The sequence below is a fragment of the Mytilus californianus genome, unplaced genomic scaffold, assembly GCF_021869535.1.
Source record: "Mytilus californianus isolate M0D057914Y unplaced genomic scaffold, xbMytCali1.0.p SCAF_7, whole genome shotgun sequence".
In the NCBI taxonomy this organism is placed as follows: Eukaryota; Metazoa; Mollusca; class Bivalvia; order Mytilida; family Mytilidae; genus Mytilus; species Mytilus californianus.
In genome coordinates this window covers 54,444,193-54,455,145 of record NW_026262723.1, presented here as the reverse complement: position 1 = coordinate 54,455,145, position 10,953 = coordinate 54,444,193, and the positions used below count along the sequence as shown (strand labels likewise).

At 30.4% G+C, this 10,953-nt stretch overlaps 1 long non-coding RNA gene across 1 annotated transcript; it reads left to right on the top strand.

Annotated features, from left to right (window-relative positions):
• Window positions 1-1,217: 1,217 nt before the first annotated feature.
• Window positions 1,218-4,089, top strand: LOC127707531 (uncharacterized). The gene is made up of 3 exons (XR_007984953.1): window positions 1,218-1,273; window positions 2,949-3,021; window positions 3,820-4,089. It is a non-coding gene; the product is annotated as an uncharacterized LOC127707531 (long non-coding RNA).
• Window positions 4,090-10,953: the final 6,864 nt, after the last annotated feature.

The following is a 10,953-nucleotide window of genomic DNA, read 5'->3' as shown; positions in this document are numbered from 1 at the left end:
CTACGGGACATTACTTGCTGATATAGGAGTTATGTCTAATATCGGTCGACGAGCTCAAAATATAATGCATTTAATCAAAGCTTTCAATAAAGATATTTATCAAAACAAATTGGGTTAATGACTCGTATATGCAGTCTCATTCATCCATTTATCCATTTATTCATATCATGTTTATGATTATTTCTTCTCCATCAATATAGGTTTTGTATTTGTAGATTTGAATAATCATTCACAGGCATGTCTTAAAACGGACGAATCTATATTGCTTCCTGGGTGCTCAAATATTTACCCACAGCTCAACAAAACTAGGATTATGTTTGATCGAAAGTTCGACTACTGTTCAACTGTAAACCATGATTCACAAACCTCAATTATAACTTTATGTATCGATATTTACAACTTAAACATTTGCACCTTCAATCTTTCTGAAATGATTTGGAAGGATCCAAATTGTTTTCAATCAAGCAGGCTTTTGATTGAGTGTAGATGTGAAGGTAATACATGTATGTAAGGGGAAAAATCAAAAGAAAATAAATAGTAGTATAGTACTTTTAACTTGTTCCTGTGTTAAACTGATTTGAAAGAAAACAGAAATGGAAATAGAAATCAGTAAATACAATATAACATAACATTTCATCCATACAATTTTTTGTTATCAAACACAAACAGTAATATTATTTTAAATTAAGGATGACCTCTCATGCATTAATCCGCATAGTAATCTTAAGTTTCAGTTAAAGAATTTAATTTCACAACAAAAAGAGTTTTCATGAGATGTCGTAAAATAAGTTCAAAATTTTTGATAAGTGCAATAATAACATCAATAAAACTGACTTTAACACATTTCTAATGATTATTTTTCTGTGTATTTGTACATTGATGTATTCCATGTAATTTAAATAGTAATATTTTGTAACCAGTAGGCAATTTGATTATTCGTTCATCAGACCATAATTGTTCGTCAAACTGAAGAGTACATCACCAGAATATGTTAATTTGAAAATTTCATAAAACTGCTTTAAGACTTGTGTTGAAGACAGACATACATATCTATAATATAAAACAGTGTTAACAAAAAACATAGTGAATAGTTTTATCAGATAAACAAAGGAATCAACTATTTCTATTGATAAAAAAGTACAGCAATAAGTTCAAACATGCTTGTTGGAGTTTTTCATTTAAGAGAATAAACCGATTTTTTCAATAATTGTAGAGAGTGTTCCAAATATTCTATCAGAAGTTGCACAGAAGAAAAAGGTTTCCATGGACATAGGTATACATAAATAATGGATAAGTCAGTAATCGACATATCTCTATGCATACCCACTATGCTTTGATATATTGCAGTATTCAATTGATGAGGCAACGGTGTTACATTTGTTTATCTAATTCTTACCCGAATGGTCATTTTCCTAACCTGTTGATATTTTTTTATTTAATCAACGTGTGGTTCGTTTGATCTCAGTTCTTCATTGGTCTAAGTTCTATAATGACCTCAAATTACAGTTTCCTATTCTGACGTCATGAAAAAAGGCGACCATGCCTGATGACATAACATAGAAAGAACACATCGTTTTGAAGAAGTATTAAGATTTTCTGCATATCGTGGCAAAACAACTTATTTTAAGAAAAACAGATTACACCACCAAATCTCGTGCAATACGAGATTTACCCTCTCGACAGTTAAATTTTTGAATATTTAAAACACTCGGCGAGCCTCGCGTTTTAAATTTGAAATAAACTGTCTCTAGTGGATAAATATCGTATCACCCTTGATGCAGTGGTAGAATCTATATTTATTAGTTTGGAAATTGTATATTTGAGCGCTGGTCGCAGAATAAATTTTAAAATTGACCATGTCCTTAAATAGTTTTGTATAGAATGTTATCCGTCATATTGATTGATGTTGCGAAAAAATGAAAAGACAACCCGTTATACACATACAAAAAAAATGGCTCATATCTTATTTAGTTCTTTTTCAAACAAAAAAATGTGGAGTGTTGTCGGATATGCCTTTTTTTCTATTTCCACGCCGATACCCTCAAGGTGTATACCACCAAATCATAGTACGTCACATCCGGTTGCATACGAAAAAGAGTCATAAACATATATCTTTGGTGTTTCAAAGCACCATTTTTTTTATTTGGTGTTTCTACAGAAAATTTTGGAAACTTGAGGTTACATGGTTACTAAATCTTGTACACAGGAATAAAACATATATCTTTGGTGTTTCAAAGCACCATTTTTTTTATTTGGTGTTTCTACAGAATATTTTGGAAACTTGAGGTTACATGGTTACTAAATCTTGTACACAGGAATAAAAGGGGTGATTGGTTAACTTCCAGTGATGGTTATTTTCTTATATGCAATGAAATGTGATGTTAAATTTTGTCTATAGCACTGGACAGGATAAAACTCAACTCATGCCAAGAATTTCTGTATTTGAAACAAAGATAAATTCTGCACAATGTTTTGAAAAGTGCAAATTTAACAAAGACTAATAGGGGAAATCAATGGTGGTATTACACCTCAACTGTACCTACCTTATTTGCACTCTTAACAAAATGTCTAATGCCATTAATGCAAAGACAAAAGTTTAAATAAGAATCGGAAAGAGAAAAGAGAAATGATGCATTTGTCATTAGAAGAGCACCCCAACAACACAAATAACAAAAAAACTAACATGTTTATTTTTAATTATTAACGAAGAACAATATAGGAAAACCATCCGTAATTCAACATAATCCAACGTGTCAAACAAAAACAAAAAAACACTAAAAGAATTTACATGTCTTTGACAATACCTTTATTCATTGACCAGCACCAAGCATTTATGGCATTGGAAAATGTGCACATTTTAACAAGTGCGACTTATTAGTTACACGATTATCTAAGAAGCTTGGCAGTCACGTTGAAACTTTTACATATGTATTGGTAATATTTTACAGGTGCAATCGTTGGTATGGTAGTCGATATCGTTCTGTTAGCTTGTGTTGTATCAATAAATTGTCTCATCAGAAGGTAATTTCGTTTTGATGATTTTAGATAAATAAATATCAAGGTTCCAAATATATCCCCACAATGAACAGCTCTTAATATTGTCCGTGTTTGACAGTGCCTTCGGTCATTTTCGAAAGATGTCAGCTCTTCAAAGTTTCTATCAGGTTTTAGTTTTAGAATATTCCTCTATCGCGAAACGCTGAATACACATTAATTTTCCACCTGCGCATCTGGTGACGTGCAATTGTAATTATCAAATTGAAATAATGTGTGAAATAGTGTGTAGTGTTACAAAAAAAGAGATATGTATTAGATATACCCATGAAGGCGAAAGTGCTATTGTGTATGTGTAAATATAATTACACCATGATATTATATCAAGGGAGATATAACAAATCTTAATAACATTTCTCCATATCTAAGGTAAGTATATATCTTCAATTCATAATATTCAATAGTTATTACATTTTTATTCCAATAATAATCAAAGCAATGCTCGACATTTAAGGTCAAGGAACAGTACATGGTCTATGTCACAGATTTTGCTAAACTTTTGCATACAACCTTGGCTCGTTGAACTGTAATTGAAAAACGAAATAATAATGCATTTATCTCTTTTATTATCTGAAATTTTACTGATTGAATTCTTTTAGCATATGTATAGAAAGCACATAAAATCGGCAAAAAATCTTCTTACATTTGTCTTAAAATCACCGAATCTCTAATTTCTACTACATAGGTTTTTTTTTTTAAACAGTATGTTGTTGATACATTAAACTTAGTTTTTATTTCAATTTTGATGATTTGTTTACGTTGAAGGTCAGGTTCGTGCAGAAAAAGGACAGAAAACCAAGAAACCGTCCCTGACAATAGCGATAACATTGGCAAAGACGGTCCAACTTTACCTAGAGTTAGTGATGGCAAAAATAAACAAAATAGTCACTGCAATGGAAAGAAAAACAATTATAATACAAACATTTATGACAGTGCAATAGAGGAGGTATAACAAAGCCGCTTTTTGACCACTAGAATAAAAAAAAACATTTAAAATATGATATATTTATCACAAAAATCACATGTTCACATATTTTCGTCAGATTTTAGTATTTATATTTTTTACTTTTTCATTGTATCTTTGCATTGAAGGTTCAAAATTGTTGCTTTCAACATTTAAATGTAAAAAACGTAAAACAAAATGCCGTATTTTGTTTTAATCCACAATTAATTATAACTTATAGTTATGTTGGTAAATTATCGTCTTTCATAAAATCAAATTGAATCGAAAACTATGTGTAAAATTATCAATTTTGTTTAAAATGTCAAAAGCAAAATGTTAATAATGTTTTAGTGTCAACAGATTATGGTATATCTATAATGAAAAGTCCTAATTATATGTTTTATTCATTTGCAATTTAACAAACTATGAAAGTCAAAATTTGGACAAAGATAATTCAGTTCTTCACATAGGAGGAACAAATGCTGTTAACTATAATGATCTTAATGGTGCTGGACAAAATGTTAAAATGCCATTTTAACACGACGATATTAAAATTGCAAAACAAGCGACGAAGACCTTAGATGGATTTGATTTTTTTTGGTCATGTGGATCCTCAACTGTTTCGGTTGCAAAATTAAAAAGAACAAAGAACAACATTTAAAACTAAAACAAACACAAACTCCTTTCAAGCAAAACTAGGGGTGACCTCAGGTGATCCGGAAGGGTATATATACCCTGCTCCACAGTTTTATTTCTGAAGAATAAGTTTTTTCTGAACAAGTTTTATTTCTTTTACCTGGTACCTTGTGTTAGCTATTATTCGTATGTTTCTCTGTCCTATATATTCTCCCATTTATTTGTATTGTAGTCCTGTCATGTAATGTTGTCATTGTAATGTTATATTTAACATTGCCATAAAAGTGCGAGGTTTGGCTAGCCACAAAACCAGGTTCAACCCACCATTTTTTTCTTAAAATGTCCTGTACCAAGTCAGGAAAATAGCCATTGTTATATTATAGTTCGTTTCTGTGTGTGTTACATTTTAATGTTGTGTTTCTGATGTGTCTCTTATAAGTTCTCTTATATTTGATGTGTTTCCCTCAGTTTTAGTTTGTAACCCCGATTTGTTTTTTCTCAATCGATTTATGAATTTCGAACAGTGGTATACTGTTGCCTTTATTTACCAGACGTGTGTGTAACGCATGTTTTGATTTGGTTAGTCAAATTAAAACATCAAGAGTGTATCCTTCCAAAATGACGACCAAATGAAATAACTCAAAATACGTCATGCGAGACCTATCTTCACAGCTGCATACAATTTTTAATGACTTTATTCACAGATGTAAATAATAAAAAAAAAACATCCCTCATGTACATTTTGTAACAGTACAACATAAGAACAAACTATATTTTTTTTATATAAAATAGTTTCCGAAATGATTTGACATTTGAAAATTGGGTTTTTGTTTACAATTTTGAAATTATTTATCTTAAATTAAAAAAATATATCAGCAATTATTAGAAAAAAAATGTGTCTTTCAAAATTCAAAATATTGTAGTGATGCAACGCGAAAAACACAAACGATTCAAGAGTTACATGTATAACTACTGTAACTGTAGCTACCGTTAATTCGATTAACAAAATAAATATACCAAAGGGACATTCTAACTCATAAGTCGAAAATAAACTGACAACGCCATGGCTAAAAAAGACAAACAGACAAACAATAGTACGCAAAACACAACATAGAAAACTAAAAACTAAGTAACACGAATGCCACAAAAAAAAAACTGGAAGTGATCTCAGGTTCTCCGGAAGGGTTGTGTTGCTCATGTTAGTACATACCCGGTAAAAAGTCTTATTCGGTAGGTCACATTTAGGAAAACGGGTTTTTTAAGTTACAACATTAGGAACACATTCGCTATCATCTATCACACGGATATTCCATAACGATCAACCAACTCGTACTGGCGTCTGTAAAATTTACGAAGGGATGATTTCAACTTCACTACTTTGTACTCTTGGTTAAATAGTTTCATTGTGAGTAGCAACTCTCTATCCAGGAAATCATGACAGGAACTTAAAACAAGACATGGACTATCGTATCAACAGGGAGATATATACTTAATATGCATGTTGCTACATAGAAATGGAAAGTTCACAATTGGGAAGCTGAAATCATCTCTTTTGTCGTACAGCTTTGTTGTTATCAACCGACCCTAGTTGTCAATTTCTAGATGTAGGTCAAGATATTAGGCAGATCTAACTGTATCATGTGTGTATCATACGTGTATCCTTTATCTCAAGTTCGACTGGATAGATGCGTTCAACATAGTCACCAAATTTTGAATTATTAAATGAAAGAACATCATCTATATAGCGGAAAGCAAATTTAAAGGATACTGCTAACTTCTTTTTTTTCTTCTCAAGAAGTTCTTGTATGAAATCAGCCTCTGAAACTGATACACATTTACAGCTTTATTAATATACACTGAACATAATACCAATTAAGGCTATACAGATGATGTCCTTTCACTGATTGATTCAAATTTCATGTTTTGACATCAGCTTTTCTACTGAACTTGAAATAAAGGATGCCATAGATACAGTTAAGCCTGGTAAATATCTTTATTAACGTCTAGAAAATTGCAATGAGGTTCCGTTGAGAACTAAACGTATTATTATACCCGGTATATTGTGCGTTAGTTTTCTCGTTTGAATTGTTTCAAATTTTCCATGTAGGGCCCTTTTATACATGACTATATATACGGTATTAAATGTTCTCGCTGTTAAAGAATGAACGGTGACCTATTGTTGCTCATATATTCGTCATTTGAAATCTAGTGGATAGTTGTCTCTTTGGTAGTCATAATACATCTCCTTATTTATATTATATTTAAAACAATAAAGATGATTTCAATTTCCCTTTGTGGGCATTTCAGTTCTGGGTAGCAAGATTCAAATAGTATACAAGTCCAAGTTGATACAACATCCTTATGTTATCAAGATCACGAGGCTTTTTGCTTACAAGAGGACTATTACATCAAGGTTCTCAATTCGAAAAGTTCTAGTCATAACTTTTCGAATATATACATAATGCTATCGTAAGAATGCAGTTATGAACTGTTTTGTTATTGTTTTTTACCCATCATTTTTATTTTTGGCAATGGTGTTTTTTTTTTTTATATTTATAGTTTTGAATTGCCCTAATTGTATCCAGCTTTTATCCCTCGTTGTCTTAATTCTAGATTTTAAAATGTCTTGTGTTATTTGGTTTTGTCGTAAGGATGCTGTTAAATTGGTTTTTTTTATATTCTTTTGTAGTTATGTCAATTGTTTTTTTTTTTCTCTCTCTGTGGCATATTTAAACTCCATTCTCAATTTAACATAGAAAAACTGTAACTTAAATAATTTTACCAAAAAAGTCATGACTGGTCGATGGACTACCTGTCCTTCTGTTTACTGAATTTTGTAAAATGAATTGATCGAAATAATAACACGTGTCAAGATATTTGTAATAAAAGTAAAGCTTGAAAAAAAAAATATATTCCGTTGATGTTTTTTTTTTCATAGAGAAGTAAAAATTAATAAGACTAGTATCTTTATATTAGGACATATCAATAACGTTTTTATTTCTGACATGGTGTCTTTTTTTTGACCTATTGGTTTTGATCGCCCAATTGGTATCTAGCTTCTATCCCTCTGTGTCTTAATTCAAGACCTTTCGATGTTTTGTGATTTGTTTTTAGTCGTTAGGTTGTTGTTAAATTGGTTTATATATACCCTATATCCTTTTGTAGTCATGTCATTTGTTTTTCTTCCCTCTCTTGCAAATTTAAATTCCATTCTCAAATTTACATAGAGAAACTGCTACTTAATTTACAAAAACATAATAATTTGGTCAGTAGACTGTTTATCTTTTTTTTGGTAAATTTCTTACAATTATTAATCAAAATGATAACATACGTGTCAAATTGTTTGTAGTAAACTTTAAGCTTAAACGAAGAAAAAAAAAACTTTTTCCGTCGTTGTTTTTCAGACAGTATTCAATAATTATCTTAATTTTGGGATATATCTTTCGCGCTAAGCTAAACTAGCATATTCGTACATTTTTATTTGTACAAACAATTTCTTTCAAAATTGTGTAAAGTAAAGCTTTGCCTGTCTTTTGATACATATTTGTTCGTTGCGTACGTCGCAAAACAGAAATGATTTTGATCAAAGTACGTGACATATGTATCGGAAATACATGTAATTGAAGCACTTTAATATACAATGCACGTTTTATACTTCCTCATCACACATTTGATACATGTAAGTAGAAACATGGATAGAATGAAGAAAGTCCTCGTTTTACTTTATATACAATTTATGGATTTATTTTCTGAAAGATTCTATGTAACAGGTAAAGAATATTTTGCTCATATATAAAATAAAAGTTGTTTCTATATCTTGCAAAATGAAATAGTTCATAATATTACGTTAAAGGAAAAGAAGCCAAATAAATATAAAAAACAATCCCCTCTCCCAAATAGGCAAAAAGAAAAAAACACCATCAAAAGTATGAGTTTTAATACCAATGGAAAACCATAGCGAACATATTGTATTGACAGTGCCTTGATGTAATGAATGCATACACAATTATTGGAAATAATTTGTTTTCTTTCAAAAGGTTTGTATGCACATTTGCATACAATACACAATTCCTGATATGATTTTTGGTTAAGCCGTTACTTGAGAATCGAAAACTTATCCTGAATAATATCTTTAAAAGTGGTTTAAATGAGAAGTCATTGGCCATATGTTAGAGGGGTTCCTCATTCTTTGATCATCTTATTTTACACTGATCACATTGTAAAATACCAGACATGTTCATGTGTGTTTGTATACGTATTTGTATGATATATGTAATGTAATAAAAAAAATCATGTTTAAAAATTAACTTTATGATGTTTCGCTTTCAAGTATAACCACACCCGTCATGAAAGGTGAACAATTGATAACCGACTGATATACAAAATTATTCTTCCTGTTTGTTTAAAATGGAGAAAATATTTGATTTAATAATTTTCTTTTGCTACAGTGATTTATTTGATGTATAAAGTTAAATAACAAAAATATCGAACTCTAAGGAAAATTCAAACCGGAAAGTCCCTTATAAAATGGCAAAATCAAAAGCTCAAACACAACAAACGAATGGAAAACAACTGTCATATTCCTGACTTTGTACAGGCATTTCCTTATGTAGAAAATGGTGGATTAGACCTGGTTTTATAGCTAGCTAAACCTCTCACTTGTATGACAGTCGCATAAAGGTCCATTATATTAACAACAATGTGTGAACAAAACAAGCAGACATAATATGTAAAAATGTCAAAATAGGGGTACGGCAGTCAACATTGTGTTATAATCTTAATCACTATAAAAAAATAAACAAACATGTCAAGAAAGAAAAATAAAACGGCCTATAAACAAAGCACATAAGCAAAAATGAAAGACAAGAATACAAAAAATGCACATAGCAAAATAACACAATGGCGGGATGTATAAGTACAGAGCAACGCCAAAAGGATATCACCAAAAATGGACTAAACAGTAAAGGTTAATAAGTTAGAAAGACAAATAAAAGAACACTATAAATACGTAATTAAGATGGTAAACAACGTCAGTACCTAGAATCTATTTGCAAACAAAAGGTATTACATATTTGACAGAAAAGAGAAAAGGAGTCAGCCATTTAATTATATGTATTGATAATGGATATGATATTTTATATTTACAAGCGCGATGTTTTAGGAAGGCATGTACTATAAGCAAATATGCTAGCCAAAGGTAGGAATTGACGTATTAGCATGTATCCCAACACGTGATAGGATTGAAATGTTTGATAGAAATGCATGCCATCAAAAATAAATGAAAAATTGAAAGAATTATGAGGTCGAGTAACTATCTATTTTAATGAAGGAAGCATTGCTTTCCTTGTGTCATGATTTTATTATGATGTGAAATTAAATGAATAAGTTATGCTTATTTTCATGAAAAACACATGCAAAATATTATACTTATTATTCTTACTGAAAACTGCAAAATATATCACATTCGTCGTGCATAAAGTGCTAGAATACAATCTGTCAATGCAGTTGTACTATTAAGTTATAGGTGAATAAACAATAATTGTCAACGCTGTTATAGGCTACTACGCTAATACGTTTGTCACTAAGCTAAATTGAGTTGTTCAACTTTTTTCTTTTATAGTGCTCTTTAAATCTTTTCGGCTAGTTTCTGTTCAATATATAGAATCGCTCATATTCATTTTAATATAAATGTTTTGCTGGTAGTTAGGTACTTACATGTAGTACAGCGTGTTGTTCTTTTGGTTATTTATTTAGTTTCTGTTAGTCTTTAATGGTGAGGTCCTGAAAGTAATAGTTCAACGATAAGTCAAAAACGATAAAACATCAGTTATTTACATTTCCTTTTAATATGCCATTATGGCTTAGGAATCTGAAAATTATAATGATTTAATTCTTTAAATTCACATTTGAACCATGTTCTTACTTTTATAGGAATGTATTGGTCACGAGATTTTTTTTAGTGGTTCAATTCCGTATGTCATTTAGTTATACGTTTTGTCCCTTTTGATTTGTAAGCTCTTTATTTCTTTAAATAAACTTTGGATTTTCAAATAGTTGGCCTCGAGCATCACCAAAGAACATTCATTGTCGAAATGCGCATCTTGTGCAGAAAACAATTGGTACCGTTAAAGTTATCAAGGTTTGTCCCGAATTAATATTAGATAATTTAAAGTGAAACTGGTATAAAAGAAACCTTGCCGGTACCAAATCAAGACTATTACACTTTGACATTGGTTGTTAATTACAATGATGGTAGTCAAAAAGATTTTTCCAAAATTCGGCCAAAATCCTTTTTTTTTTAATTGATGTTTTTTAAGTAT